This window comes from Bactrocera tryoni, chromosome 5, assembly GCF_016617805.1.
Source record: "Bactrocera tryoni isolate S06 chromosome 5, CSIRO_BtryS06_freeze2, whole genome shotgun sequence".
NCBI lineage: Eukaryota > Metazoa > Arthropoda > Insecta > Diptera > Tephritidae > Bactrocera > Bactrocera tryoni.
The window spans coordinates 54,651,402-54,660,934 of record NC_052503.1 but is presented as its reverse complement, the minus strand read 5'-3'; the positions used below and the strand labels follow the sequence as shown (position 1 = coordinate 54,660,934).

Genomic DNA, 9,533 nt, shown 5'->3' with positions numbered 1-9,533 from the left:
TACCGTTGCGTTTGTTTAACGAAGCGAATCAACACGAAACGATTGTGATCCTTTCGTCAATTCCGTCCGTTTGGCATTTTATGCATTTCGAGCGGACATTATGCTTTGCCATGCTCACTGTGTATAACTTCAATCGCTGTGGTATCCTGTTTTAACCGCTGTGCGCCTTAATGGCGACTCGCCTGAGCGTGAAATGGATTAAAAGTGTCTCAATCGTATCCGCTTTTTGAGCCAAAGGTTTGTCTGTATTCATGGCAGAGCGCACACTTGAGGGAAATGAGAATTAAAGAAACGAGCTCTACAACTAGTTCACTTTCGGAGAACACATATGTTTTAGTTTTTGGCAGCCTAAAAGAATGGTGAATTTGTTATAAAAAGTATAGCGTAATAATAGCAGAGAGAAGTGAATATGGCTACACAATTGTCACTATCTGAAGGAACAAAATGAAAAAAAGCTTCAGAAGCTGCTAATAAGAAAATAGAGGTGCATTGTTTCTCGGAAATGATCCATGCCTCTATATTCGCTACGTTCAGATAGAGAAAGTATTTGCTCAAGCTGAGAATCAGTTAGTGATCCAAATGCAAAACGAACTCACAGAACTTAGTCAAAGTTAACACACAGAAAGTAATTTTTTCTGGATTATTATTATTTTTATTAACCACTTACCAAAGCAGTCAGACTTGTCTGAGTTTAGAAAGCTTCAACGGCTCTAAAGGAATTATATACCTACTCCCTCATATACGAAATTGCGAATAAATATTTAAAAGAAAACTGGTGGGCAATCTAGTGGTTCTGTGCAATGTGCTTCAAAGATATATTTAAAACTGAGCCTTTGTATACTTAGGAAAGTAGGAAGAGTGTTACCCCTACGGGCTCAATGAGCGCTAAACTGCGCCATTTTGATACACTACCCGTAAGACCTTTAAGTATTACTATGTCGTTTCATTGTTATGTTCGAACCACTTGGTATCCTCAATTTAACAACTTTTCGCCTGCTTTACTGCTTTCTGTGGATAGGTATTTTAGGTTTGGTACCTGATGGGTTCCAAGAGTTCTACAGCGATTGTGATAGAGCTAGGCACTCGCAGGGGAAGTTTAGAATTATTTCCTTGCTCCCCTCGCAGCTACGTCAAATATTGTTATGATACATTCCCATTTTAAGCGCGCTGTTCCTGAACCCTTGTAATAACTCATTTGTTTTTTTCTTGTCATATTTTGACCGCATATGTTTCACTATCTTGCATTTCATTGTAGAATTCCATCTGTTCGGAGCTTCTTGCTCAAATTGCGCATTTAACTTCCTCTTGATCGTTCCTAATGGGTACGAGCAGACATAATTCAGAATTGTGTTATCAAAATCTTAATGCGGAGTCAATCAATATAGCAGAATTGCTTCTCCCGCATATCATATATTTGAGACTATGTAGTATGTGAAGAAAGTTCTTCTAATAAAAAAACACTAATGGCTTAAGGAAAGTACATAAGCACTTCCAACACTGAATACCAAAGGGATTATGCATCCTTGCAAAAATCCAAAAATGAGGCAAAACTTCAGCTTGCACTCTACTTATATAAGAAAATTTTTCATTGGTATTTATACAATTTTGATATTTTCGAATACCCATATTACGAATTTCTTCTTGTAAGTATTGGATGTGCTCCCATTTCCTCTTGTTTCAACGATGAACACATACATATTTTATATTTTATTCATTTATTGGCTTGTTAGCAATAAAATTTATTTTTATATCCTGAACAGGGTATATTAGGTTTGCAACTAAGTTTGTAACACCCAAAAGGAAGCGTCGGAGACCCTATAAAGTATATATAGTATATAAATGATCAGTATGTTGAGCTGAGTCGATTTAGCCATCTCCGTCTGTATATATACGAACTAGTCCCTCAGTTTTTAAGATATCGTTTTGAAATTTTGCAAACGTCATTTTCTCTTCAAAAAGCTGCTCATTTGTCGAATCTGCCGCTATCGGAGCACTATAACATATAGCTGCCATACAAACCGAACTATCGGAATCAAGTTCTTGTTTGGAAAACTTTCCTATTTGACAATGTATCTTCACAAAAGTTGGAACAAGTTATTTTCCAAGGCAACAATGTAAACTCCGAAGAAATTGTTCAGATCGGATCACTATAGCATATAGCTTCCATACAAACCTGCCATACAAACTGAAAAATCAAAACTAGTAAAATGTTTTCCTCTGGATGAAAACCACTGGCCGGTTACGTCTTTAGATTTACTTAAACACATAATTATTAAAAGAAATGCACCTGTTAAGGGTATATTAGCTTCGGTGAATGGTTTTTCCAGTTTTTCTCTGCAAATGCGTCTTCCCTCTTTAACTCGCATGTGTTGTGGTGGATCGTAACGTTGCGAGGTAGGCAGTCTGTTTTCTCTCCGCTGCGACTTGGCACTCCTCATCGTACTAGCTGATCATTTGACTTTTCCGAAAACCAATGGTTCTTTTGCAGCTGTACGTAAGAAGCTTCAAATGTCCTCCCACAGTTCCCTTATACCGAGTTGCTGACGATTGATATTAGGGAGGAGGAGTGCGAGTCGAGTAATCGTTCGGCTATCTGTTGTGACTGCAGGTTCTCGACGTCGAACCGTGTTTGTATTTGTTGAAGTGCATGTTTTGTTGCACAGAGGCGGGTGCGAATCTTGGCTGCAACAAAATAGTGGTTCGAGACGATGTTAAGACCTCGAATTGTGCCCACATCTAAAACACTGGGGGCGAGTCTTCCGACTATCACAACGTGATCGATCTGGTTGGTGGCTTTTCGATTCCTGAAACAGCCAGGTGGCTGGATGAATTTTCTTATGCTGGAAACTAGCACTACAGATATCTATATTTCGGGCCTCGGCGAAGTGCCGATCAGGCTCAAACCATTTGGGAATGTGTCATCGTGGAGGCCGACCGACCTTTGTGCCAAAGATACCTTTCTTGCCCACCCTAGCGTTAAAGTTGCCAAGCACGATTTTAACATCGGGCGGGGGCAGCTCTGATAGGTGCGCTCCAAGCGCTCATAGAAGGCATCTTTGGTCACACCGTGCTTCTCTTCCATCGAACGTGGGCGCAAACCAGCGTTATGTTGAAGAACTACTCTTTGCGGATTGTGGCTAGACGATCAACCACCGGGGTGAAAGCCAGGACTCGGCGACGTAGTCTATTTCCCCCCCTACTCCCATATCGAAATGGGGCTCCTTTATATGACCACTGTACACTGTATATAGATATCACCATCCGTGAATAGCAAAACTACATTTTTTTCTGTTTTCCGACGAAGGTTTTATAATATTTAATTATTAAAAAAAAGGAAAAAACAGAACTTTAATTAAAATTTTGGATGTTGTGAAATGATGAATGCGGTGTGTCGGTGTTGCGCATCTATGTAGGGTTGTGTGCTGGTGTGGTACGCTGAAGCTCATTTGGCCAACCACTGCTGTAAATGCTACAAGGACCTACTCGTCTCAGTCCTTGTCCCATCCATCGCACTTCTTGGACGGGGGTGATATCAGTCATTTTTTTTACGGGGACAGCTAGTGACCCGGATCAAATTCCGCTTATCATCCTAATCATTTATATATATGTATATTTATCGCCATATCTATGCCGATTAATTGTAGGTCATATATACAACCGTTAGGTGAACAAAACTATTATATCCTGCATAAAAACGAGATGCAGGTAAAAAATAGACACCGCGAATAAAACCAAAGCCTTGTGTACTTCTATGATGCATCGTCTAGCTAACCTTTTATTTATGGTCCGGTGTTTATGTCAGTATTAGAACTAAAAGGTTAGTCAACTATTAGCTAGAACTGTCTTTAGTAATTGAGCCTTTGAGGATTCCAAAACAAAAGGAATAAGTTATTCAAAGAGCCAAGAATAGTAGCAAAGTCAAAAACAAAACTGAGAAAATATAAGTTCGTTTCATAAAGAAAGTTTGCAGGAAATTGCGATAAAAAGTTATTATTATTCTGTCAATAAAATCGATTAAAGTATACTTCAGAATGTTTTTTTATTTAACTAATATATAGGTCTCTTTGTATGGTAATATTAGAAGTTACAATTAGAAATTTGTGGTTCAACAGAAAAAGCGTTGGTATTGTTAGTTCAAATAGCCATAAATCTATCCTCTTAATTTAAGGATTCCCTTTCAAATCAATGAAATGGCGCCCTTTGAAGTTTAAAACCAAAACTAAAGCTCACAGTATAAACCGCAAATAATCGATACGCTTCCCCTTTTCGTTGGTTAACGAACGAGTGGTGCAGGTAACCTTTCAAGTTCAATAACAAATTGTTGCAAAGTTATGTGCGGTCTTCGATTACGCAGCGCTAGTCTTCAGCCGAGCGTCTTTCAAATAAACGCTTGTTGCAAAATCCACAGGCGAGGACGTTTTGCGGTCTCGTTACAAAGGTGCAACCAATTTGCGCGAACACCAGAGGCACATGTGATGCACAAACAAATACACAGCCAGCACAACACACCCAGGCGAACGGAACTGAAACTTGCTGCGAATGAAAGTGCACCGTTCTACGGTGGATGAGCGAAAGTGATTGAGGGGTGAAGGAAACTATTGGCTGCTTTATTGTTGTTGGTGAGTTATTGTGCCTTTGTTGCCTTCACCTTCCAGCCGCCACTGCCACCTCCCCACACAAAATTGCCGTATGAGCGAACTGATGAGTTGTGTCGGTGTCAGGCGGTGTCAGGCGCTGTCAGCTCATCTAATATTCAAATCGATATTTTTCTATCCTATCAGCACGTATGGATGTATGTGTGTGTACGATATGTGAAGCTCAACCTTTCGTGAGTCTCCGTGCACTTTTATTGTTGCACTCAATAGCGAAGTTCAAGCGCTTGCATTGTTGCCTAAACACACACACTTATGTACCCACACACATTTATATATTTTACCCATAAACAACAAAATATCTACTACATGCTCGCGTGCGCTCTCGTGTATGTTTATGCAGCGCCCCCTGCGCTGCTGCACCTGTGACCTCTGCATATGCATGTTGTGCGAAGCCCTTTGTCGTGTTGCATGTTGCTACTTTAATCTCGCTTCACTGCCGCTCACTTCCCCCGGTCGACATTGTATACCTTCACACTCGCCGCTGCTTTGTCTTGATTTTATTTCAGTCTCCCCCATCGCCACTTTCTGCGTGAGTTGCCTTTGCTCGGCTTGCCAGCTACTGTGTGTTTATTTTTACATAACTGTAGTTGGTGTGCCATAGCCGTTGAGGAGCGACACCGTTTCCGCTTGCATTAAACTATATAACGGTGCATACGAGCGGAAATGCTTTCATAACACTCCGTTCAGTTCGACATTGACATTTCTTTTTTTTTGGGTTTGGTGTAGTCAGGCGTTCGTTGCAAGTGATTTTCCTTATACATGCCACTTGATAAATCATGGGGTGGAGAATTTTTGTAAAATCATAGTGAATCGATAAGTCATTCGGTTTTTTCAGAGCAGTTGCTGACCATAAGATATATATTAGGTAATATTAGGAAGCTGCTCGGCTTTCTGGGTTCCAACAACAGTGTGGCGATGAATAACACAGAATGTAGCTCATTTACTAAGCTTCTGCATACTCTTAAGCCCTGGTCTTTCCAATGGAGTGAAGGTCTTCCTCTTTCTCTGCTTCCCCCGGCGGGTACTGCTTCGTTTACTTTCAGAGCTGGATGTCATGACCTAGCCAGCGTAGCCACTGTCTCTTAATTCGCTGCGCTAAGTCAATGTCGTCATATAACTCATACAGCTCATCGGTTCATCGAATGCGATATTCGGGTTGTCAATGCGCAAATTAATCTTCCACAGGACTTTTCTCTTGAAAACTCGTAACGTCGACTCATCAGTTGTTGTCATCGTCCAAGCCTCTGCACCATATAGCAGGATGGGAATAATGAGTGATTTAAGGAGTTTGGTTTTTGTTCGTTAAGAGAGGACTTTACTTCTCAATTGCCTACTCAGTCCAAAGTAGCATCTGTTGGTAAGTGTTATCCTGCGTTGGATTTCGTGGCTGACATAGTTGTTTCTGTTAATACCGGTTCCAGGATAGACGAAATTATCTACGACTTCAAGTTATGACTATCAATAGTGACGTGGGAGCCAAGTCATTCAATTGGTAGTTGCTAGAAACGACTCTATAACATATGGGTCAAGCAGCTAACGACTTCCGGTCTTAGACCAAGTTTCCTCTGGGTTTGAAGGCCAGTTAAAGTGAGAAAGCGAATCATCCCAGGATTGTGCGCTGTGTTTGAGACCCGCCACGTAAAAAGCAGTATCTGGACACTGTCCCAGAAAAATTAATCATCAAGGGTTGGTATGTTTAGATGAAGTGGAATGAACGCCGTAGACCGTGTACGCACTGAATTCCCAAAATGAGGTTGTTATCAACGAAAACATCATAAGAGTCCACAATATAATTTTCTATGACCAAAAAGTAAAGTTGTTCGAGATGACTGGTACTCTAAAGATATAAACTGAAGGTGTAGGTCATATCATTCATGAATATTTGCGTGTGACAAAGAGTTGTGTAATGTGGGTGCCCGAGAACTCAGTTTTGAACATAAAGAATGTCGAGTTGAAAATTATATGATTAATAAACCCAAGTTTTGGCATCGGTATGTGACAATGGATGAAACATGGCTGCACAATTTCACTCTGAAGTCAAATCAACAGTCATCCGAGTGGACTGCACACGATGAACCCGCTCCACAGCGTGGAAAATTGCAATAGTCGGGTGGCAAGGTTATGCCGTCTACTTAAGATACCGTCCAATAATTCCTTTATATTGAGACGCTGATAATTACTCTCAGAGAGCAGGAGTGCAAGTCAAGTAGAAAACTGCTGTCTGTTGTGATTGTAGATTTTCGGAGTGATCCGAGTCGAAACTTGGCACCCTCTAAACATACGCATGTCAAGAAGACTGGAAACATGTATTTCGTATGTCATAAAATGATTGATTTGGTGGCGAGATTTTCAATCCGGAGACAATTAAGTAGCTTGAGGGATTTTCCGAAGCTTCAGCCTATTTGGGGATGTTTCATTATGGAGACAGAATTCTCCAAATTTTCTGCTGAAAACAACTGTCTATAAGAATAAAACACTAAATTGACGCTCCTTTGTGAATTTATATGGTCACTGTATAAGGTTTCACAAGGAGCCGTCTCTAAGGGACGAAGTATCGTCTTCTTACTATTGATCGCCTTCAAACCAATATTCCTTGGCTACCCAGGGGAGACTTGGCCACTCACGACAGTCGAAAACTTTCATCACTTGTGTGAACTTCCACTCACAACCTCATCTCGATTTCGCAAAAATTCCACAAAAATTGGTCGTTGGTGTCAAATCTTTAGATCTGAAGCGTTTATTACCATAGAATTTTTGTTGTAGCAACTCAGTAGTTTGAGTTTACTAATTTGCTAATAAGCAGAAACTCATCAATATTGATTTAATCGTTGTATTAAGGAAAATTATAAGGTTTTCATTATTAAAATTGTGCCGAATAGAGTTTTGATCGCCAGAGATATCTAAACAACTCAATAGGTTTGTAAATATTTAATCTATTGAATGTAACCATCAAATTTGCACGGCGTTTACATTTACCTCGATAGTTGTTGTTAGTGTCCTTTAACAAATCGAACTGGTCTAACTTTGCAATATTACGCTCTCTTAAACACAATTTACACTCTCTTTTTGACGCTCATATATTGCCGCTCATATATTTCGTCCCATTAGTCAGGCTGCCAGTCCACCCTAATGCCTTTGGAGAGCTTTCGTTTGTGCCGAAAAGCTTGACGAAAGTATCCCACAACAAACGCGTGCAACAGCGAATAAAAGTAAACCTTCTGGCCAAACGCGATTCAGTCAACGTTATCAATTCAATGCGAACAGAACGTGGCTGGGAATTTCAAAAGATTTTCACTCAACTTTCCTCAGTGTTGGTAGATTGGCTAAGAACGGAAGTGGCAGTGAAGGTGGCCGAGAGTGGCAGCAGTGTAATTGAGAGCAGCGGCAAAGGCGAAACGCCAAAAATATACGAAATTAAATGAAAGAGTAAAAACCAACAACAGCAACTACAAGCAACAATATAAGCGAGCGTCAAACGAGACCGGCAAAATATAACGGTGAAAGTGAAGCAAACAAGTTTGTGTGTTGTTTGCTCTGTGTGTGCGTGTTTATTTCCGTGCAAGTGAACGTAATACAATTGGCAAATAACAAAGTTTGCGCCAAGTTTTGGCTTTATTCGTTTTAATTTCGTTTTTTTGTGTGGCAGGCGAAAAAGGATACAATCTCGATCAAATTTAGCCGAAAGTAATGCAATGAAATTAGGATCTGTGTATGTATGCCAACAAATAAATGTAACAAATAGACAAAGGAATTTATGAAAGAAGGCGAATTGGTGAATTTGTCGACACAAACGATAGCAAAGCGTGCCACAAAAGCCATAGTGAGGCAGTGAGGCACAACCAGTTTGAAAGCAACTAAACCACCGCCAATCGGCTTAATGGTTTGGTGGCAATATTGTTGTTGGTGTAGTGGCACATAAGCAACTTGTATGTTTACTAAAAATATGTATGTGAAAGAAATACCGTTATTTCCAATACATAAATCGATTTTAGTTTGCACTTTACACCACACTCCCGTGCTCATGACATTAATTTGCAACTGCAGCTCAACTAATTATGAAATTAATCCCGCATGCCAGCGGCCGCATAAATAAATAATTGCTGGCGACAACAATACTGCTCCTCGTGCAGGCTCAGTGAGTATAATTAATTATGCATGTGTGTGTGTGTGTGAGCTTTATGTAAATGCATGGAAAGTCGTAGTTTTAGTTGAATTTGCTGTAACTTTGCTATTTTACTATTTATGAAAATGTATGTGTGTGTGTATTAGTGTATGCCGTTGTTACGGTGTTTTTCATTAACAAATGTGTTTATACTTTGAGTCTTTGCATAACAGAATTGAGTGTAGTAATTTAGTTGGTAGAATTTATGCCTCTCGTTGTATAGATGAGGGGCTTTCTTCACACAAGCCTATACAGGGTGACTAAATCTACAATTGCGAAGCCAAAACATGTGTAGGTTTTAGGGACATAATTTAAACAACAGACTTCTTCTGATTATAGAAAAAGAAGAATTAAAATTAAAATATTTTTAGTAAAACAGTCAAATTCTGCGTCAATAAAATCAGATTTTATTCTCATACTGAAAATTACAAAACTGAGTGCAATAAAACTGGCAGTTTCTTAAGTATCGTAAACATTTTAAAATATTAATCAAAAGTTGTCGTATATAAATCATTATCTCTTCAGCAAAGTCTAATTTACAAACCCTTTTCTTTGAAAATTATTATATTTTTCCTAAAGAAATAATCAACATAATATACTGACGTGAGTTTATTCTCATCCAAAGTCACACTGCATTGCTATGCATTCTAATGACTTACTTAAGAACTTAACTTCAATCATGTGAAATGTTAGGAATGTTATGATAACAACAAATC

At 39.4% G+C, this 9,533-nt stretch overlaps 1 protein-coding gene across 1 annotated transcript in view; it reads left to right on the top strand.

Annotated features, from left to right (window-relative positions):
* The first annotated feature begins 7,916 nt into the window (after positions 1 to 7,916).
* LOC120778367 overlaps positions 7,917 to 9,533 on the top strand; it is a 130,240-nt gene continuing 128,623 nt past the window's right edge. Inside the window, exon 1 of the mRNA XM_040110154.1 lies at positions 7,917 to 8,790. The gene's annotated coding sequence lies outside the window, so the exon portion shown is untranslated. The remainder of the gene's footprint in view (positions 8,791 to 9,533) is intronic.